General features: G+C 52.4%; 2 long non-coding RNA genes across 3 annotated transcripts; one reads left to right on the forward strand and one right to left on the reverse strand.

The window, feature by feature from the left end:
• The first annotated feature begins 826 nt into the window (after positions 1-826).
• On the forward strand, positions 827-5,835 carry LOC127385246 (uncharacterized). 2 transcript variants are annotated; one of them, XR_007889625.1, is made up of 3 exons: positions 827-897; positions 2,814-3,629; positions 4,172-5,835. It is a non-coding gene; the product is annotated as an uncharacterized LOC127385246 (long non-coding RNA). The 2 variants fall into 2 exon arrangements; XR_007889626.1 differs by lacking the exon at positions 827-897 and having other exon boundaries at positions 2,679-3,629; positions 4,172-4,977; positions 5,160-5,835.
• Positions 5,836-9,494: 3,659 nt separating this feature from the next.
• Positions 9,495-11,304, reverse strand: LOC127385250 (uncharacterized). Its single transcript, XR_007889629.1, has 2 exons — positions 10,939-11,304; positions 9,495-10,165 (listed from the first exon to the last, which is right to left on the reverse strand). It is a non-coding gene; the product is annotated as an uncharacterized LOC127385250 (long non-coding RNA).
• Positions 11,305-11,405: the final 101 nt, after the last annotated feature.

Here is an 11,405-nt window from a genome sequence, read left to right on the forward strand (position 1 = left end):
GATGGACAATTTTGAAGTGTTTTGGTGTCTGGATTCAATATAAACAAATATTAATGATATCCTGGGGAATACCCTGCTGGGCCTCTGCTTTGGCTCCTGTCCTTTCAGCCCTGGCCCCTTTTCCTGGTGGTTTTCCACTTGCTGGTGCTGTAGATCTTCCAGTTGCTCTGGCCCAGTTCTTGCCAATCCACTCTGCAGATAAAACTTCAGTCTTCCTCATCTTTGGAAGCCCAAGAGATGCTCCCCCTGGGAGCCTGTTCCTGCAGGAGGATGGTGGAGAACCTGGGGAATGGCAGCTGCCACCCTGCCAGGCAGGGAGGGCAAGATGAGGGGCAGGACCTGCAGGCAGAAGTGACACCATCACTGAATTGTTCTGGTCGGAAAAGACCTTCAAGGTCATGAAGTTCAACAGCTTGAAGTCCGAAAACCCCCAGTTCTGGGTGGCATCACTCAAGGAGCAACCCGGGGGGGATGAGCCTTCGGGGGGCACCTGGATGAGGTGGAGGAAAGGGGGGAACCTCCTGAAGGTCAGCAAAGCTTCCCTTCAAAGGGAAGGCCTTCAAGATCCGGCCCAACCATTATTCTAGCCCTGCCCAGGCCAGCACTGCCCCGTGTCCCTCAGCACCACGGCTCCGGGGCTCGGAAGCCCCTCCCGGGACGAGGAGCGGGAGGCAGGAGGCTCCGCGCTGCCCCCCGCCACCCCGCCACCGGGGACTACAACTCCCAGCGTGCCCCGGGGCGCGGCGCATGCGCCCGGTCCCGCCGACGGAGCGCTCTGATTGGCTGCGCCGGGCACTCCTCGCTGGCAGCGCCCCCTGCGGGCCCGCGGCGGCAGCGCGGGCTGGGGCTGCTCCCGGGAGCCCCGCGCCGGCCCCGCACCGGGCTCCGCAACCACGTGTAAGCTCCGTCCCGGGCCCCGGCCATGGCCCGAGCTGCCCCGCTGCTGCCTGGGCCGGGCCGGAGCGGCTGGCTGGGCTGGTAACGGGGCCGGTGCTGCCGGGGTGGTTCCCTGGCTGGCCCGGCCCGGCCCGGCCCGGCTCTGTCCCGGTCCCGCGGGGCGGCTGCGGGTGCGTCTGTCCGGGCTGGTGGAGGGCTGGGAGGGGTGACCCAGACACCGGGGGTGCTGGGTGAGTCGCGGCCCCTGGGGAGCTGCGGGAGAGCAGGGAGGTTCCCCTGAGGCGGTGGGGTGAGGTGCAGGTGTCACTCGGGATCGTTTCTGGTGCAGGGAGGAAGAGTCTTGATGAGTCCTGACACAGCTTGAGGGAGCAGAGCTAATGTATAGAGAGGCCAACCCAGTGGAAAGTGCTTATAGGAAAATGAGCTTATGTGCTTTGTGGTGACAGGATTAGGCAGGTGTGTTAGCTCTGCCAATGGGGATGATACTGGGAGGTGTGACTGGCAGTTGGCAGCTTTCTGGTGTCCTTCCCCCTCCACATGCCATGAAATCCCTGTGTTCTGAGGGGAAGGGGTTGAAGGAGGAGGAGGAGGAGGAGGAGGAGGAGGGGTGCTGGGAGTCCTGAGCAGCTCCTCAGTGTGCCAGCTGCTGGCTGTAATCCTGGTGCTGGAAGCAAGGTGAGGGATCTGAAAGAGGTTTCTGGGATCTTCCTGGAGAGGGTTGTCAAGCACAGGATCCTTCCCAGGCCAGGCACACTCTGAAATCAAGTGCTGCGACCTTTCACAAATCCCCTCACTCGTGGTTACAACTCGGGGACAATCTGGTTTTCAAAGGTAAAGTTAAAAAAGAAAGATGCTTTTTAAAATTTGCTCTTGGCAAATGAAGGGGGCCTGGCCTGGTCTGGTGGCTGCAGGTGTCAGGCAAAACACTTTGCCTGGATATTAAATGCTGTCTCATTCCCAAGAAGGGAAATGAATCAAGGTCACGTGGTGGTCAGGAGAAGATTGGATCTGCTTCCCAGTTCCCATCCCAAGGGTTTGGTTCCTTTCCTACATGCTCAATCCTGATAGTCCTACCTAAGAGGAAAGCAGAGGCTGAAGCAGAACCCAGATCTCTCTGGTGATGGCTGGGGATGATGTGGGGAAAGGGGTGGAACTGGTTCCTACCAGTTGTGTCTGGAAGAGGCACTTCTGAGGGATGTAGGACAAGAAGAGAAAGTTCCCAGTTATGATGGTGTCACTTTCTCTTCCCCTGCCTCAGTCTGTCCAGGCACTGGTGTTTCTTATGTCGGATGTGGCTGTAGAAAGAGAGTTTCTCAGTCCCTTTTCTCCTTCCTTTTCTGGCCTTGAGAGTGGAGCAAGAAGGTGTTAAACCCTTCCCAACTGGGGGAAGTTTGTGATGACAGCCACAGGCCACCCACCCTGTTCATCTCGAAATGTTCCCATTTACAGGGAGGAGGTGACCTTAGTGACTCCAAAGGGTATGAAAAGATGAAGGAAGCAGGGGATAAAGCCAGGATTTCCTTAACCAGTGAACTTGTGGGCAAATAAAGAAGGCGGAGAGATGGTGGGGATCTTCTGTAGGGACTCCTGTGCTGCCCTCCTTGACTCAACAGCAGGACCAGCAAATACCATTTATCTGCTGTTAAAACCAGTGACAATAGCTGGCAAAGTATGTATGGGCAGTTCCCTGGGTATCCTAAATCCAAATAGTTTGTTAAGAGGGCAGGGAAACAGCCTGTTCCTTGACTGATCAGAGAGATGTGTGATAAGGGTGGGAGTTAAATAAGCACGAGGTCTGATGGCAAAATCCCTTTGATCCTTGCTTCCCAAAACCAGGCAGTTGGGATCACGAGCCGGGCTGGGGTGTGTACTCCTCCCTGGGCAAGAACCTGGACTTGACACAGCATCTTTTCCAGGAAATCTTGGCTTTGGTGAGGGAAAGAAGAAGGAACTCCCAGTGTTGGGCAGCCTTCCCTGCTGGTGGATCCTCCCCGTGGCTCATGACTTCCAGGAGAAGGCTGGATGCTTTTTTTTTTTGTGTGTGGTCATGCTGAGCCAGCCCATCCAGCTGAACTTTGCTGCCCCAGTTTCCTGGATGAAGTAACAACCCTGCAATTCTGCTTGATTTATTATTTTTTTTCTTCCCTGCTGTTCTAAGTTGGTGTCCCAAGTAACATCCACGTGGTTTAACATCTGAGCCACTCCCTCCACCTCCTGGTGTTTCAGCTGATGTCAGCCTGGGTCTCCTGACTGGAGAAATGCTTTGGAAGAGAACTTGTTACAGCCACTTCCCTTCTGGACTTAACATCTTCACTGCTTGGTGTCCTGGCACCCTGGCCAAATCCTGGGTGTTCAGGCTTTGCTGTTTCAGCTTCAGTCCCTATCTGGGGATTTTCAGCCCATGCAGTTGTGAGAGTAAGTGTCTTGGCCACAGCAGGTGTGAGGAAGCCCCCTCTGCTTCCAGAGAAGGTGGCCACCAGCTCTCAAGGATCTGGTGTGGTGGTATTTGAAGCAATTTGCTTCTGTCTCCCCTCTCTTCTGCTGCCTGTTGCTATGGAGCTTGGCCAGCACCTTCATCCACCTCAGCATGAAGGCCCAACCTGGATGCTTGAGCTCATCCAGCAACCTCCTGTCCTCCCACCCTGCACCCGATTCTGGAGCTCGTCAGATCCATCTGTTGGCAAAGCCCATCCTGGAAACTGGCCAAAAAATGCTTCACCTCAAATCCTGGGGTCAGTTTTGGGCCCCTCATGACATGAAGGACATGGAGGGGCTGGAGGGTGGCCAGGGAAGGGCAAGGGAGCTGGGGAAGGGGCTGGAGCAGGAGGAGAAGGGGCTGGAGAACTTGTGAGGAGCAGCTGAGGGAGCTGGGGGTGTCCAGCCTGGAGCAAAGGAGGCTGAGGGGAGACCTGCTGGCTCTGCAGCTGCTGAGAGGAGGTTGGAGCCAGGGGGGTCGGGCTCTGCTCCCCAGGAACAAGGGGTGGGACAAGAGGAACCGGCCTCAAGCTGCTCCAGGGGAGGTTGAGGTTGGATCTGGGGAACAATTCCTTCCCCCAAGGGGCTGTCAGGGCCTGGCCCAGACTGCCCAGGGCAAGGGGGGGAGTCCCCATCCCTGGAGGGGTTTCCAAGCCCTGGAGATGGTGCTGAGGGACATGGGGCAGTGGTGGCCTGGGCAGGGCTGGGGGAATGGTTGGATCTGATGATCTGAAAGGGCTTTTCCAACCCAAACAATTTCATGACTCTGATTTTTTTTTCCTCTCCTGTTTTCTGCCAGGTTCATGAGCTGAGCTGGCCTGGAGAGGCCCTGATGAACAGTGAAGGTTGTGGGAGGGGAGCAGGGGTTACTGGAAACAGGGAAAAAAGGTAAATGAGGTGTGTGTGGTGGCTTTTAGAAGTACCCAAGAACATCAAAGGCAGGGAGTCCAGCCTGAGCTACAGGAGTTTCAGGCAGAAATCTTTTTTATTTCTTTTTATTTGTTGGACTGGAAAGTCCCTGATTTGACTGGTTTCAGTCTTGGTCATCATTGCATATTTAGACAGGTTTTGGGCAGTGTGGCCATGCATGACTGAGCAGGCCTACTCATCACATGGAGCAACTGAGGGGAGGAACTGATCCCTCGGCCCAAACAGAACATTCCTCTGGCTGTCTTAAACCTGTCATGGAGCTGCCTGGATCCTAAGAAAGTCCAAGATCCCTGCAGATGAGCCTGGTACTGACAGCTTTTAAGTGGGAATATCTTTCCACCACACTGACCAACACCACGGGGCAACACGAGCTGGTGGCCACAGTCCAAGAGGCTGGAGGTCTAACCAGGGTTGGATGATTCCACCCAGTCTGTGGAACATCTGCCAACGGAGCTGGTGCTGTGGTCTGAAACAGCCAGATGTGATTGCTAAGGACCGTGAGGACTTCTCTCCAGCAGCACTTGCTGCCCTTCCCTCTTATCTCTCAGGCAGCCCGTTCTCCAACTGGTTTCTTGGTTGCTGAAGTGTTGCTATCTGTGGGCAGGTTCCAACATCTGCTGAGCTGAAGATGACACCTTAGACATGGTCCTCATATCCGACCCTGTTAGTACCAAGGTCAGGTCTTGCCCCAGCAGAGCCTGCTGACTGTTCCCCCCATTTTATTTCTCTCCCTGCCCAGTCTCGTTGCTTTTGTTTGGTTTGCCCCCCCCGCCTACCCCCCCCTGACAAATTCTGTGGTGGAAGAAGTTTGAGACCCATGTTCTCAGGTTTTGAGGTGCTTTTTCTTTTCTTCCCAGGTTTTCCCAGCAGGTGGGATGGGAGCAGTTACAGCTCAGGGAAAGCAGCAGTGGGTCAGTCCCCCACCAGCTGGTCCTGGCTTGTGGAAGGACCTGTGTCCAGCTCATCCAGAGGCTGTGGCTTCACCTCAGCTTGAGGAACCTCATGGGTGTTCTCCATGTCCCTTTCCAGCATGGCAGGAACCAGCTCTTCCTGCAGACTCCCAGGAAACTCCCTCTGCTTTCCACCTGACCTCACCAAACCTCTGCCTCACCTCACCAGAGAAAATCCCTCCAGTTCTTTTAAGCCAAACTGAGCTGACCTCATCTCTTCACTCCCTCTAAATAAGCCATGAAATAAGTTCCTGGAGTAACCTGCTCAACAAGAGCCATCAGCACATCCTGCCTGACAGAGGTGGGGGACAAGGTGCTTGTTATTGTGGTGGAGTTGATGCTTTATTGGGCTATTCCTTAAGCTGGTGCATGTTCCTTAAGCTGGTGTTTAACTGTCAGTTCCCTGCAAAAGCTTCTTTCTTCTCATCATGCTCCAAAGCATTTGCCTGCCTGCCCCTTCCTGGGTGGCTCAAGAGAAAAACAAAGTGTCTGTTCAAATCTGATGCTGCACAAACTGCCAGAATTGCACCTGGGATGAAACCCCACCTTTAAAAATAATAAAAAAAAGGACATTTTTCCTGGTCAGGATGAAAGCTGCCTGGTCATTCATGAAGGCTTCAACATTTACCAGTGGTTTGCAGGGGAATTCAATGATAGGAAGGAGGTGATTTTTGGTGGATTGAGAAATAGTTGTTGACTTCAGCTGAGTGATTCTGTTGGCAAGTGTGGGTGGTTTGTGTTGTCTTTTTTCCCAGCTTTGCAACGTTTGAGGAAAAAGTGAGGTACAACAAAACTAAGAATGAATCCCACCCTCCAGCTTCTTGTTTTGAAGACTTTGTAAATCTGAGGAGGGGGGAGGAACAGTGGATCACGCTCTAAGAGGATGATGGCAGTGTGCAAATGCTGGGGGTTGTGGCCTGGCCTGTGCCATTCATTTTGGCTTTAAAAACTTGGCAAACCTTTGAAAGCTGCAGTGTGTTGGGTTAGTGCACAGGGCCTTGGGGTCAGAGGGAGAACTTTCCAGTCCCAGCCTTGAAATGAGGTGAAACGGGGCTGAGAGGTGGTCATCAATTCACCAAATTGCATCCAAAGGGTATTCTGAACCAATTAGAGCATTGTCACCTCCTGGGACATTCCATCGAGGCTGAGTGTGTGCCAGAAGGTTCCACAGTGAGGATCAAACCTCTAACACAGCTCAGAAAATGTCTGTCTAAAATGAGGGGGTTGTGCTCCTTGCCTACAAATCCTGTAGCACAGACAGTTGCAGGTTATTTTGTCTTTGGGGCTTTTTTTTTTTTTTTTTTCCTGTAGCAGAACAGCTTGTGGTTCAGTTGTCTCCTAAGCCAATTTCCCAGAATGACTTCCTTTGTCTTTTTGTCCCAGGAGAGTGTTTCCAGGAACTGGCAGTTCTGTGTCCCCCACTCATTTGCATTCTGTGCTGGAAAAACCTCTTGCTTAAATCCTGGCTTTCCCACATGGAGATATTTCAGCCCTTAAAAGAAATGACAGAAAAAAATCTTCACCCGAGGGACTGGAGGAGGAATTTGCAGTTAATGGCAGTTCCATTTTCAGGATATCTTCCCAAACAAGTGGATCCCAGATGTTTTTAAGCTGTTCACCGTTGAGATGAGGGTCAAATTTCCAGCCACATGATCAACACCTCCGAGCCAAGTTTGGGGCTGTTTTTGTGTTTACATCGAGTCTGTAAACGGAGTGACATTGAAGTTTGGGGCTAGGGTGGAAGTTTTCCAGAACAAATATTTGACTGGATACAGTTTATCTTGTTTACAGGACTCTGAGCTTTGAAAGATAAAAGTTACTGTATTTTATTGTGAGGCATATTCAGGTCTTTCTCACTGGGTTTGGAACAGTTGTTGCTTTTTCACTGGGGTTTGTTGTTCTTTTAGCCATTATGCTAAAAGCATGTTAAGGCATTTCTTGGGATGATAAATGAAATTTTCAGCATTCCTCAAGATTCTGGCTCATCCAGCTACAGTGAGCTCTGCCTGCTCACACCAAGGGAGCCCTCTCTCCTTGGAGGTCGAGCTGGAGGCCTCAGTCACATGCCAAGTTCTTCCTCAGTCACTGTCTCAGCAAAGAATTTGGCTACTGGTTTTACAAGCTCAGGATTTCCTCTGTGCAAATATTGTCCAGTATCTGCTGAAAAGTCATATTTTCTGCCAGCAGTGGGATCACTGCCACTGTTTGGAAGGATCATGGCACAAGGAGGTAAAGTCAGTGTGAATGAGCCTGAAGTGGGTGTAAGAATCATGGAATTTTCCCTTTTTTTCTCTTTTTTAACCCTGGGTCTCACCCTCTGCAGAGCCTTTGCCAACATCAGGTGTTTTTGCTGCCTGGTGCTGTGCAGGGTCCTGCCCACACAGACCTGCTGTAACCACCTGTCCTGGCCTCTTAAACCCCGCTCTCAGCTCCCAAATGAACAACTGGTCTGTGACTTCATCATCTTCTGTGTATCTGTGGAAACATTCATCACAGAAGCTTCAATTATTTAAATGCAAGTGATCTTCTCCAGCTGTGGGATGAGGAAGGCAAGCCTTACTGTCCCCAGACTGGCTGATGTTTGGGTCTGTGCTCTGTTTGTCATCTCTGAGCTGCAAAGAGGAGAGCTTGAATCCATTGTTTCTGCAGGGATCATGTCCAAGGGAAAACAGAGATTGTCTTCAACCATGTGAGGCTGGTGTGGGCACACAATGTTTGCTTTTGCCTGTGGGCAGCATGAGACAAGCCTCTGAGGCCAGGAGGCAGCTGAGAGCTGACAGGAGCTCAGAGTGACAGTGAGAGGAGGGGTGTCAGTTTTTAAAAGTTTACTGAAGGACCTAAAAATGTACTGGGAGAAGTAATTTGGATGAGCAGGCTCTTTTTTTTTCCCTGCATACACCAACATCTTTTGCCTACTGGATGTGAGAAGCAAGGCCAGGATCTCCCCTCTGATTCCAATAGTGTAATGAGTAACAGTCAGGTGAGCAATTAACTGTTGGTGAAGAATATGGGGGAAAAGTAGAGTGTGAAGCATTGTCAGATGCAAGAAATGACCTTGCAGTTGCTGAGTGTGAAGGCCACTGGATGGGAAGTCTAGCCTGAGCATGGCAAGGCTGCTTCTGAAGGATGTTTGCCAACGTGTTCGTCAGGCAGAAAGGCACCAGAGTAAAGAACCAAGCCTTAGGCAAGCAGTGGGAAGTGAAAATTAAACCATGATGTGGCAGTAGTTTGGGAGTCAGTTGCACAATGGACAGAACAGGGCTGGGTACAGCTGAACCCAGGCTGGGGTGAGAGCAGAGTGCTGAGCACCTTGGTCACTAGGCACCACCAACCCGTGGTTCCTCCTCTGCCCACGTCAATCCACTGTCATCAGAGACAACGTGAAGGTTTGTGCAACTTGCCTGGGGGCCAGGAAGCAGAACCTAGGACTTCCCTCATCTCCTGGTGCTGACAGGCAGCCACGGGTGGCACAGGGTGTCCAAACTACAGAGGGAACACTGGAAAGAGTGGAAATTGTTTGCTCAGTTTCTCACAAGCTGTGCTGTTCCACCATTCAGGGAACGGTGTCATGAGGACGGGGAAGATAAATAAACAGCAACACCCTGACATTTAGAAACTTGTGGGCAAGTCTCTTCTTGTCATTCCAGGGGTCAGCCAGAGGCAGAAAGGCTGGGTGGAAAGAAAGCAAAAACTGTAAAGATAACACACCAAAAAAAATGGTTAAGTGTTTTGTGGCTTCAAGGCTGGCCTTTCTGGAATGCTACGACAGGTTCTGCAATCAACTGCTAATTGATGTCAAGTCATCTCGTGCTTCAGGACAGCTCCTGATTTTTGGGAAGCCTCTCCAGCCAGATCTAGTGCAGATGATGCAAAAAAAATAATGATGCAAACCTGGCCAGCAGTTACAGCTTTTTCTTTTCTATTTCCTTACATAAGCCTTGGTGTGGGAGGGAAACAGGAGCTGATCAAATGTAGCTGGCAGCCTGCTGAAGTGGTAGGTGTGTGACCCGTGTTGTCTTACATACCTTAATGAATTGTGATGGTTAATTGAGAGAAGCAACAGAAAAATGAAACAAAGGAAGCCCTTGGGTGCCTCAGGCACTCTAAGCACCTCCAGAAGTGCCCCTGTGCTGACACAAGCACATTGCACACACACACACACACCTCTGCCCTCACACCTGGGCAATCACACAACTATCAGGAAGGTTCAAAGAGCAAATAAAGCTTTGTAGAAATAACAGGTTAGAGGAAAATCGATTTATTCTGTGTCCACAGGTTCCACAACCTCATAAAGCTGATGAATTTTCAGCATTAGCATTGGATTAGGAAAAGGCAGGATTTGGGGAGCCTGGTGTTATGGGATGATCTCAGTTGAAGGAGGATGTTTCCAGCCCTCAAGGTCACACTGCTTAACATTTCAGACACCAGAAAGTAAAATCATCCAGTGGTTCTTGAAAATAAACGACTGCACAAACCAGATGGCTGTGGAAGTGCTAAAAGCAGCTGAAATTTTCACCTCAAGGCTCAGTTTTTTTCTTATTTCTCAGTTCCTTATTATTCAGCATGAGGTTTGAACTGAGTGTAGACTCCTAAACCTCACCATCAAACAAAGCGAGTATCTGAGGGCAAAAAAATGTTAGTTTCTCACCAGTATTCTAATGGATGGTGCCTTTAGTCATCCCTGGTGCCAACATCCAGGGTGCCTTGTTAGCAAACACCCAGAGCCATCACTGCAGGTGCCTGATAATAAGGTTGGAGCAACTTTGAAGAGTTCAGTTCATGTTTGCTCAGTCGTGTTTGGTTGGCTCATCGGGCTGACCCAGGATTTTGCCCTGTGTTTAATTGTTTCTTGGATTTCTTAGGAGTGTCATTGAGGCAGTCAAAGGAGGGCCTGGTCACTGACAGGAGGAAGTCTGAAAGCTCACCAGGTCATAAGAGTCATGGAATTGTTTTGGTTGGAAAAGCCCCTTCAGACCCTCCAGCCCACCCATTCCCCCAGCCCTGCCCAGGCCACCACTGCCCCATGTCCCTCAGCACCATCTCCAGGGCTTGGAAACCCCCCCAAGGATGGGGACTCCCCCCCTGCCCTGGGCAGCCTGGGCCAGGCCCTGACAGCCCTTTGGGGGAAGGAATTGTTCCCAAGATTCAACCTCCCCTGGAGCAGCCTGAGGCCATTTCCTCTTGTGCTGTTGCTTGTTCCTTGGGAGAAGAGGCCAACCTCCTTTCAGGGAGTTGTAGAGAGTGAGGAGGTCTCCCCTCAGCCTCTTTTTCTTGCTGGCCATACAATCCTAGAGCCATGGACTGGTTTGGGTTGGAAGGGACCTTAGAGATCATCTAGATCCAGCCCCCCTGCATGGGCAGGGACACCTCCCACCAGCCCAGGCTGCTCCAAGCCCCATCCAACCTGCCCTTCAACACTTTTGAGGGACAGGGCTTCTCACCCCCTCTCCAGGCAACCTGTACTTGTGTCTCACCAACCTCACAGGGGCCATGACATCCTACCACATCATCTAAATGTACCCTCTTTCAGCCTGAAACCATTACCCCTCCTCCTAGGGCTACAAGAAGGTTCTCCAGCTGCGTTACTGGGGTAGGAAGCCAGGGCCAACAGCTGCCACCAACAGCCAGCCCAGCTTTCAGACTGGTGGCCAGTCCCAACTACCACTGGTGTAAATGAAAGGAGAACCAACAAACCATCCACCGTGGAAATTCACCCCTCCTTCCTTCCCAACGCCGTACCTCGTCGCGCAGCTCGAACGTTTAAGAGCGAAGGGATCCAAGGTGTTTTGTTTTGGTTTTTTTTGAGGTTGCACCGACCCACCTCAGCGCCTGCAGGGCCGCCCAGGCCCTTGGCTCTCCGGGCCTGCTCCTTCCCCTCCGCGGGGCCCGGAGCTGGGCGGAGAGAGACGACACACCGCGCCTGGAGGCCCCCGGGGGGGGTAACGGCGAGAGGCGGGGGTGGGGAAGGGGGCAGTTTGAGGGGCAGTTTGGGGGGCAGCGGGGACAGCCCCCCCCGGGCCGGGCGGCCATGATGGCGGCTGAGGGGGCTGAGGGAGCGGGGAGAGGGGGGCGTGGCCGCGGCGCGCGGCAGGGGGCGGGGCGGGGGGGGCGTGGTGCTGAGTCACGGCGGGGCAGCAGAACAGGGAGGCCCCG

This window comes from Apus apus, chromosome 5, assembly GCF_020740795.1.
Source record: "Apus apus isolate bApuApu2 chromosome 5, bApuApu2.pri.cur, whole genome shotgun sequence".
Taxonomy (NCBI): Eukaryota; Metazoa; Chordata; class Aves; order Apodiformes; family Apodidae; genus Apus; species Apus apus.